The sequence below is a fragment of the Aethalodelphis obliquidens genome, unplaced genomic scaffold (assembly GCF_003676395.1).
Source record: "Aethalodelphis obliquidens isolate GAN/ISIS:26980383/991018 unplaced genomic scaffold, ASM367639v1 scaffold69, whole genome shotgun sequence".
Taxonomy (NCBI): domain Eukaryota; kingdom Metazoa; phylum Chordata; class Mammalia; order Artiodactyla; family Delphinidae; genus Aethalodelphis; species Aethalodelphis obliquidens.
Genome location: NW_020838013.1, coordinates 3363568 through 3374345, shown reverse-complemented (window position 1 = coordinate 3374345; position 10778 = coordinate 3363568). Strand labels below are relative to the sequence as shown.

General features: G+C 44.3%; 1 protein-coding gene across 1 annotated transcript in view; it reads left to right on the top strand.

Moving 5' to 3' along the window:
• The window catches only part of LOC113611380 (uncharacterized), an 8932-nt gene extending 3839 nt beyond the window's left edge, over positions 1-5093 (top strand). Inside the window, exon 2 of the mRNA XM_027090273.1 lies at positions 4786-5093. The gene's annotated coding sequence lies outside the window, so the exon portion shown is untranslated. The remainder of the gene's footprint in view (positions 1-4785) is intronic.
• The last annotated feature ends 5685 nt before the right edge of the window (positions 5094-10778 follow it).

Below are 10778 nucleotides of genomic sequence, written 5' to 3'. Positions count from 1 at the left end.
TGTGTGTGTGTGTGTGTGTGTGTGTGTGTGTGTGTGTGTGTGTGTGTTGTTGGAGGTTTTCCTCAAATGTTTGATATTTGTCTATTAATATTTAAGAACAGGACGCTGAGCAGAGCTAATTGGAAGCTTGTTAATTGATGTGCTTCATTCTAAGGTGACTGGAGAATTGGGTTTTTTAGTGGGTACCCTCAAATGTCAGAATCTGTAGATCACATTGCAGGAACTCTTCAGTTTCTCCAGAGAAGGTTCTCCAGTCTCCTGTCTGGGGATTATTTGCATGGCTACCACTGCTGAGGTTCTGGCAGCAGGGCAAGGGGGATAGGGTTTTGGATCCAACATTCAGCGCGCCTATTCTCACCCGATCCTTTTGTTTTCAGCTCAGTGCTCGCCACTACCTTCAGCTGTGCCTGGTGGCCCTGAGTCAATGTTTTGAAGACTCAATTTCTCCAAAGAATAAACCCTCTGATACCCCGCAAGGGGTCATTGCCAGGCTAAAAAGGCCTGAAGAGGGGATTTGTGAGTTTAACTGATTTATATACAGACTTCTAATCAATTTCCCTGTTTTCAGCTCCATGACTTTCTCCTTCCACCTGAAGTATCTGGTCCCTCAGGTCCTGAACTTTTGGGGGGACAAGTAGAGTGAACTGTTACTCTTTTGGTTTGTATTCTCCTCTTTAAGTCCCAGCTTCCCACACTCTGCTAAGTTAGTTCCCCCTCCATCTCCAAAATTTTGTTGACCTCTCTGATCCACTGTTGTCTGCACTCCTGCTCCTTTTGTCTTTGTGGTTTTATACCATATCTATTCCTTTATTTTCATCTTGGTGGGGTTTGGAGATAAACATATATATTTGTTCAATCTGCCATGTTTGACAAAAGTTCTCCTCTGTTACCTTTTCATTGCTCTTAATCAAATTCTCAAAGAGTAACTGTTATTTTCATCTTGCGGTACGCGGGCCTCTCACTCTTGTGGCCTCTCCCGTTGCGGAGCACAGGCTCTGGACGTGCAGGCTCAGCGGCCGTGGCTCATGGGCCCAGCCACTCCATGGCATGTGGGATCTTCCTGGACCGGGGCACGAACCCGTGTCCCCTGCATCGGCAGGCGGACTCTCAACCACTGCGCCACCAGGGAAGCCCTCTTCTTCTTTTTCTTAAGACTCCACATATAAGCATTATCATATGAAATTTGTCTTTCTCTGTCTGGCTTACTTCACTTAGTATGATAATCTCTAGGTCCATCCATGTTGCTGTAAATGGCATTATTTCATTCTTTTTTATGGCTGAGTAATATTCCATTACACACACACACACACACACACACATATACACATACATACACACACATACCACATCTTCTTTATCCATTTATTTGTCAATGGACATTTAGGTTCCATGTCTTGGCTATTGTAAATAGTGTTGCAATGAACATTGGGGTGCATGTATGTTTTTGAATTATAGTTTTCTTCAGATATATGCCCAGGAGTGGGATTGCAGAATCATATGGTAACTCTATTTTCAGTTTTTTAAGAAACCTCCATACTGTTCTCTATAGTGGTTGTACCAATTTGCATTCCCACCAGCAATGTATGAGGGTCCCTTTTTCTCCACACCCTCTCCAGCATTTATTATTTGTAGGCTTTTTGATGATGGCCTTGCTATTTTCTTTATGAATTTTCCTGTGTGCAAGTGGCTAACACGATGAACAAATAAATTGTATTATTGTACTGCTACTGCAGTGTACAACACACTGTTCCATATCAGTTATTGCAAATATGCTATAATTTCTCATATCTTAAAACAAAACAAAACAAAACCTTTTCTGGCCGCATGTTCCCCTCTAGTTACTGTCCCATTTTTCTTCCTCCCTGTGCTAGGCACAGAAGTGACCCCAAAAGATATATTCCTTTCCTAATCCCAGAAACCTGTGAATATTACCCCTGTGGCAGAAGAGTGAATGTTACTTTATATGGTAAAAGATGTGATTAAGTTAAAGACCTTGAGAGAAGGAGCTTATTCTGGATAATCTGGGTGAGCCCAATATGCCAGCACAGGTGTCCTTATAAGGAGTGGGACAGAAGGAGATCAGACACACACAGAAGAGGAGGAGGCAGTGTGACCCCAGAGACAGAGACCGGAGTGATGCAGCCACAAGTCAAGAAATGTTAATAGCCACGAGAGGTTGGAAAGCACACAATAGGTTCTTCCCTAGAGCCTCTGCAGGGAGTGTGGCCTCTCCCAATACCTTGATTTGGGCCTCTAGAACTGTGAGAGAATAAATTTCTGTCCTTTTAAGCCACCGAGTTTGTGGTAATCTGTTACAGCAGCTCTAGGAAATTAATACACTCCCTTCACAGCTAAATTCCTCCAAAAAGTTATCTATGCTTACTTCTCCTCCATTCCTTTTTATCCAGTTTTACATATATCTATATGTATATATACATATATATTTTTTTGGCTGCGTTGGGTCTTTGTTGCTGCTCACGGGCTTTTCTCCAGTTGTGGCGAGCCGGGGCAACCCTTCGTTGCGGTGCATGGGCTTATCACTGCGGTGGCTTCTCTTGTTTCGGAGCACGGGCTCTAGGCGTGTGGACTTCAGTTGTTGTGGCGTGTGGGCTCAGTAGTTGTGGCTCGCGGGCTCTAGAACACAGGCTCAGTAGTTTTGGTGCATGGGCTTAGTTGCTCCGTGGAATGTGGGATCTTCCCAGACCAGGGCTTGAACCTGTGTCCCCTGCATCGGCAGGCAGATTCTTAACCACTGCGCCACCAGGGAAGACCTATCCAATTTTTTATATTGGACATTTTAATATATACAGAAACGTTGAAAGATTAGAGCAATAGACAATTAAATATTCTCTTCTAGATTCAGCAGTTGATAACAGTTTGCCCTATTTGCTTTATCTCTATATACTTCAGCATATATCTCCTAAGAATAGAGACATTCTCCTACATACCCGTAATACCTAAGCAAATTAAATTTTTTTTTAATTTAATAAATTAAAAATTAAAAATAGGGCTTCCCTGGTGGCGCAGTGGTTGAGAGTCCGCCTGCCGATGCAGGGGACACAGGTTCGTGCCCTGGTCTGGGAGGATCCCACATGCTGCGGAGCGGCTAGGCCCGTGAGCCATGGCCGCTAAGCCTGTGCGTCCAGAGCCTGTGCTCCGCAGTGGGAGAGGCCACAACAGTGAGAGGCCGATGTACCGCAAAAAAAAAAAAAAAAAAAAAAATTAAGAATAATTCCCTAATATCATCTAATAGTCAATCTATATTCAAATGTCCTTCCTTGTCCCCAAAATATGTTTTATAAAATTTTTCCTGTGGTCCAGGATCCAATCAAGGCTCACATGTTGAATGTGATTGTTAACTCTTTAATCTACATTAATCTCCCACTTGTTTTTAACAACTTTGACTTTTTAACGAATTCTGACCTGTATTCTTATATATGGCCAACATTCTGGATTTATCTGATTGAGTCTAGATGATGTCATTTAGCTGGATGTTCTATCAGCTATAGTTCTTGTATACCCCAAAATTGGGGCTTTTGGCCCAGTTTCTTTCTCTGGAGCATTCATCTGAATCGGAGTTTCGCTTCTGTGGTTGTTTACTATCTATCTCTCCCCACTAGAATGTAAGCTCCATGAAGGAATGACGTATGTCTGTTGGGTTACTTGTTCTAGTCCACTGTGTAACCAACACATCACAGGCACTCAGCATGTATTTGTGGTATGAATCAGTCCTTCACATTCAGTGACTTTACCTGTCTCAATACTATTTAACATCTATTGAGAAGCTACTGTAATAATTTATGCTGTTCCTTAGAATATCTCAGACTTTTTGAAGGCTCAAATGCCTGAAAATGTCTTATTCCACACTTGCCTAGGCTCGTCTAGGTAAAGAATTTCCTTCAGCAGTTCGAAGGCATGCCCCTTCGTTATCTCCCTTCAAGTATGGCCATCAAGCATCCAGATCTATTTTATGCTTGAGCCACTGTACACAACCAGGTGTTCAGTGTACGTGGGCTGTTTTCTTCTCCTTGGCTCCATTATTTCTGCTTAGTTATCGCTCAGAAGTTTATAGCTTGCTCTTTCTTCCATTCTCTAGGAGCTCTGATCTCATAGTTAAGACAATAAAGTAGAGATATTGGGTGTGGGCGGAGTTGCAAAGATAAGCTGCAGAGGCTGAAGCCTATTAGTAGGATCTTTTTAACAAATGAGGATTGCTAACATTTACTGACTTCTTATAATAATCAGAATCATCTCATAGGCACCATGCTGAGCACTTTACATGTTCTCTATCGTCTATTCCTTCCAAAAACTCTCTGAGATAAAACTATCACTCTGTCAGCTCTACCAACTAGAAACTTCCCCGGGCCAGGCCCTGAGCCTAGGCAGCCTGACCCCAGACCCGCATGGGGAACCACTCTGCTGAGCTGCCTCTGTTCTTACTAGCCAAACCCCACAACCTGTTCTCCTAGGCTGCCAAAGCGAGGTCTGCCATCCTGCTTGGGGGGCGGGGAGTGAGGCCCTGGAGCCACCCTTCCATTCCTTGAGTGAATGTTTGTTGTTTTTGTTTGTTTTGTTTTTTAAATTTTGTTTTTGGCTGCTGCAAGGCGTGCAGGATCTTAGTTCCCAGACTAGGGATGGAACCCTCGCCCCCTGCAGTGGAAGTGCGGAGTCTTAACCACTGGACCAGCAGGGAAGTCCCAGTGAATGCTTGTTGAATGAGCGCTTCAGAGACAAGTTTTTACGAACATAAATGCCAAAAAAAATGATGTTTATTTTCTTTCCCAGATCTCTGCCTTCCCAAGACCATCCACTGCTGGCCTCCTCTGGTGATTATCTGAGTACCGAGAAATTGTTGTCTTTCTTGTAAGAAGCCTGCACAGGCACCAGGTCAAGACGAGCAGTTTTCGGTTGTGTGGGTCTGTCTCTCAGATTGCGCCTCGCTGTATATAAATTGTGAGCCAAATAATCAGACTTGTTCTTTGGCTGGATTACATTTTCTCCTGGAATATCAGATGCATTCCACCAAGACCACAGAAAGAAAAAGTGAAGATCAAGAAACTGTGACACCGCTTTGTAAGTGCAGATATTTTCAATCATCTGGGTAGTTACAACTTTACATATATATATATATATATATATATATATATATAAAATATCCTTTTTTACTAAGCTTAACCAAAATGCACACATCACAGGCAATTGAGAGCTCCTGAGTGAGTTTATGTATTTTTATTATTGTTTCTTTGCGTATTCCCAAAGATCCCTGTTTCTAACAACAGGTTGTATTAAAAGTGACCTCATTGTTTGGCTTTTGTTCAAATGCCCTCTTGGTCCCATTAATTCATTCAGCCAGCACTGAAAACTCACCATGTGCTAGTTGGGAATGCAGCAAATATAAGGGACCAGGTTCTTGCCCTTGGCCTCCTGTCTATCTCACGTTGAGACAGATGTCTCAGTAAGCCAGTTACCACACATTGTGTGATGGGCTTGAAGGGACATAGGTACTAAGTGTGGTGGGAAACGCAGAGGAGGGAGGGCCTGACTCTGGGGGCTGGTTAGGGGGCTGATCAGAGAAGGCTTCATGGTGGAGATGACCATTTAAGGCTGGACTTCAAAGGGTGAGAAGGGATTGATGTTGGGTGAGAAGAAGAGAAACAAACATTCTAAGCAGAAAGAATAGTGTTGCTGATGTATGATGACTAGGAGCCGTGTCGCTGGTTCTGGAAAAGACGAGAAAAGTAGTTTGGTGTGGCCGGAGCAGAGAGAGGATTATAGAGACTGGTAGGATGTGAGCTGGGGGAGAGCCTGGGGACAACCTTGAATGCAGGACTAAGGAAGTTGGCCTTTGTTCTGCAGGTGACAGGGAGAATGACGCCAGCAGATCTTTGCTTTAAGTAATTTGCTGAGCCAAGAGATCGAATCAGCTGGGCGCAGTATGAGGGTGGGTCAAAGTGGGACACTAAGTAGCTCCCCGGCACAGAGTTCCCTGCTCAGTAAAGCAGGAGGTGTGTCCATTAGATCGATGTAAGGAACAGTTCAGGGTTGAGGGGATGAGGTTATGAACTACGGCACAGAAAGTAGGGATGAAAACAAGAGGATAGACTGGAGAGGGTTTTAGGAGACCTATTTAACAGGATTTGCTGATTAATTGTGAGTGACAGTGAGGAGGGAGGCACCAAGCTTACAGCTGATCGTGGCTGATATCTATCACCAAATGCTTACTCTGCAGTTAGGTGCTTTGCCTGCAGGATCTCCTTTACTCCCGTAATCGCCATATGCGCGGGGTTGTGTTATTATCTGCATTTTATAGATGAGGAAGTTGGAGCCTGGACTGGTCAATCAAAGTGACTAGGCAGGTACGTCACTTTGAACCTAAGGATTTGAACCCAAGGGAGGAACGTGAAGCAACCAACCAGGGAGCAGTTAATGAGTGGCAGATTCGGGCTGGAACCCACTGGAACCACCTACTACTCCCCAGATTCAGGAACAGGCTGCCCAAGCACCATATCAAACCACAGACGTGTAGTGCTTGGATAGAATATTCTTAAAGCAGTTTTTAGAATGAACTGCTAATGTTTAAAACCCTAGAGTTCATATTAAAACCTGGGTTTCTGGTTTTTCTTGAAAAGTAAGAAGATCTGGCCACCCTGGGCCCATATGGCAACCCTTGCTGCCTGTCTGCATTCCTGTGCTCTGCAGTTGGCCAGAGCCTGTCTGCCTGCCTGGGGTCCCTGCCCACCTTTGCAGGTGCCCGAGTTTGCTGGTCCAGTTTGATGCCAAGCTGTGCTTGTGCATTTGATCTCGTGTCAAGCTGAGGCCTCCATTGATGACCAAATACTCTTTTTGAATGTTAGGGAATATAAGATAAAAACAGTAACGTGTTTTGCTTTGTTTGTTTTGTCTTTCATGCTATGGGAATTGAGAAAAACTAAATACCCACCCATGCGTGAGTGCCCACAGGGAGGAGGGTTACATACAGGCAGTGTAGGCTAAAGGTGAATGGTCATGGTTCCTGAAACCAGCACCCATTAAAATGAAATATCAATCATCCCATGGAAAATGGCCAAAGTAGTGGCAGCTATACAAATCATGCTGTGATTATTTTGTTTAATTTGTTTTGTAATTAATAATTTGCTCGAATTTTGAGCTGTGTACTTTGGACGTATTATAAGGAAGCTTCTAGAGAAAATGTGTGTGTGTGTGTGTGTGTGTGTGTGTGTGTGTGTGTATTGTAACTTACATAGCTTGGAATTCTCTGCAGAAATTCAATTTCAGAACATTTTTAAAAGGTTTTACGACTTTACTAAAAGTTGAAAACATGTTTCCATACCATTAAGTTAGAATGTGAGGCACAGTATGGCAAACAGGTATCTGTCCATGTTAAATATTTTGTTCCATTTAAGATGCAACAAGGCCCATGGCAGCAGTCAGTTTGGACAAATGATAGATTTTTATGCTTGTGTGAGTTTGTTTGCAATTTGAAAACTGCACTTAGAGACACAGGTTCAAACAGGTGCAAGGAACAGAGCTGACACCAGAGCTTCAGGAGTTTGGCCCCTAATCAGTGTGAGCCAGACAGTTTTCCACCATGCCTGGCTGCCTGATTCAGAGGCTGAAGAAAGGCAGCTGCTGCTGCTGGGCACGAATCTCTCAGAGGCCACTGGGTACCATTCTGGGATGGCCACTGGGTCTCAGAGGTTCATTGTCCATCTCACAAGGGTCACCCATCCTGTCAGACCACCCTGACCCAACTGTCAAGAGGCCAGCCCTGCAAGTTTTCCCTGAGAGCTTGAATTAATTGTACAAGGTTGGCATTGCAGATCAATTTGGTCTCAGGAACCATTTCTACCCTGATTACTCAAGGCTTGCGAGGCCGTACCCTGGTGCTCCTTGGACTCTGACCCCTGCCTAACACGTTCTCCTTCCTCCTTCCTCTCCTCCTCAGAGACTCCCCGGTGTACACTCCCAGGGTGGGTCCCAGACGCGTGTTGTGGTCAGTTCTTCCATTCTTGACTGTATTGCCCAGAATCCACCATGTTTTATTGATATCGTATGGACAAGTGCCCATACTAGGTGGTTGGCACTGTGCTGAGCCAGAGATACAACAGACAGGTGCCCCACCCTTGGAGACAAGAGGAGCACGAAGGGGCTCATTCCTGAACAACGTAGCACTTTGTCATAGTGCTCTAACAACTGGTTTATTTTTTTAACCTTTCTCTGTTTATTTATTTATTTTTAACATCTTTATTGGAGTATAATTGTGTTACAATGTTGTGTTGGTTTCTGCTGTATAACAAAGTGAATCAGCTATATGTATACATATATCCCCATATCCCCTCCCTCTTGTGTCTCCCTCCCACCCTCCCTATCCCACCCCTCTAGGTGGTCACAAAGCACCGAGCTGATCCCTCCATGCAATGCAGCTGCTTCCACTATAACAACTGGTATTGTATCGCAGGCACATTACAGTTTCATTTTCGTGGTGTGGCTTAAAAAGCCTAGGCTCCCCAGAAGAGCCAGCCAGGTTCATGGTAAAATTCTACTCCTTATTCATTCTTTAACAAATATTTATCAAGCACCTATTATTTGCCATGCACTATTCCAGAAGTCACGATTGTAACAGAGAACAAAACTGACAGATATCCCTGTTCTGTTGCTTACGCTACTGTAAGCAGGAGACAGAAAAATCGTGTCAATATGTAATATGAGCTAAGAATTTTGAAGAAAAGCCAAGCAGAGTAAGGGAGAGAGAATGACAAGAGCGGGGTGTTTGGGCTGCTCTTTTAGATAAGGTGGTTGGGGAAGGCCTTTCTGATGGGGTGACTCTCCAAGTGGGGCCCAGATGGAGGTGAGAGAGAAGTAGGAAGTCCTTTTTGGAGGAAGTCCTTTTTGGAGGAAGTCCTTTTCAGGCAGGAGGACTCGCGGACAGCGCCTCCCAGTGGCGAGTGCGTCTGGCCTGTCAGAGGAACAGAAGTCACTGCCGGGACCTCTGCACTTCTCGGTTTCCTCCTCTGCAAGTCCATGGGCTTGTCGTGAGGAACAGATGAAATCACTTATGTGGAAACATTTACGTAAAGCATCAGGCACTGTATCAAAGTTATTCTCTTTATATTGACTTATCAAGTATTTGTAGAATGTCTAAATCATCATGGATCGTAATTATTATATTACGATTCTGCCCTATCATTTTTTTTATTGAGGTGAAATTCATATAACGTATAATTAACCATTTTAAAGTGTATGATCCAGTGACGTTTAGTGCCTTCACACTGTTGTGCAACGACTACCTCTCTTTAGTTCCAAAATCTTGTCATCACCCTGCCTTTTCATTTTTAATATTAGTTTATGTCACCACTCTTGAAAAAGGACTTTTTTCCCCATATCTGACTGCCCTTCCTGGCTGGCCTTCTCCAGTTCTTATGATTCATCTATGTGTTTATTCAGCAGATTGCTTATCAGGCATCTGCTGTGCAGTAGGTAGGTAGGTAGGTCCTGGGCTTACAGAGGACACACAGGTCCCTGCATTTGGAGGACTCATAATCCACTGGGGGATTTAGACAATGAACATAAGTTATCAGAAAATTGATTTAAATTATGATATAAATGCTTATAAGAAAAAATGCTTTGAAAATTACGTTTAAAACATTTGTGAAGTTATTAAAGCTACCAGAAGTGAGATGCCACTAGCTATTAGAGCTTAGAATAGCATGACTATATTGTTTTTATCATCGTGCCTCTGGTTCAGAGACACTGGAGTGAAAGATCACCTCAGGAAAGGGACCTGGATGATGTCAGGGCAGAGAGTGAGCAGGCAGGCAAAGGTAGAAAACAGTGGTACTTCATTCATTTCCTCCTGATAACAACCCTTTCAAGGACAGATACTGTTACCATGACTCCCATTTTATAGATGTGGAAACTGAGACTTAGAAGGTCCTGCCTTGCCTAATGCCAACTGGCGGCCCTTATAGCCAATGTTTCCCTTCAGCCATCTGTCCGGCAAAATGGAAAAGCATTTTGTCCAATAGAGGGCAGTCGCACACCTGGTTGGAAGAAGACGTGGAGGCACGCGCTGGGTTAGTCGGCATCCACCCAGCCCAGATGCCGTGCTCCCAGCCTTCCAGGGGAGGTGCTGCTAGGCTGGCCTCGGAGTCATTTCGCCAGACCTCCCCGGGTCCCGCCCTGCTGCCCACTCCCCTCCCACCCTCCCACCGAGACGCCTGACCCAGCAAGCTCTCAGCACCCTCGGGCCTTTTCATGCACACTGATGTGTGCATCTGTGTTTTCCTAGATGATTGTTTCTTAATCATGCTGTGTAATAACAAATCAGGGCTAGTAACCCAAGTGACCTCAAGTGATGAGCTAGTGATCACCGAAACACTGGTAAAGCCCCCCGGGCAGGAGTCCAGAAAATGCTAGTGTGATCCTCATGGCCACGTGGTGCAGCGGTGCCACCGTGGTGCCACTGCAGCACGTCCATCATGTAGGCACAATCTTGGGGTTTCTTGAGGCGGGATGACCTGGCAGCATTTCCACCCCACCCACAGCTAGTTTCGCTTTCCTAATGTTGTTAAAAAGTACCTTCTAACTGAAGGTGGTTGAACAGGTTCCAACATTTTACCTAGCCTTTTTATGTGATCATTGAAGATTTCTTCCTTCTAGTGGGTCTCTTTTCTCTTCTGTCTGGAAGATGGCCAGGACTGTCATCTTTGGCATTTGTCCAAAGTCCAGGTTCTAATAGCTTTTGGACTGTGGTTTAATTTTAACCATAAAACCTTCTT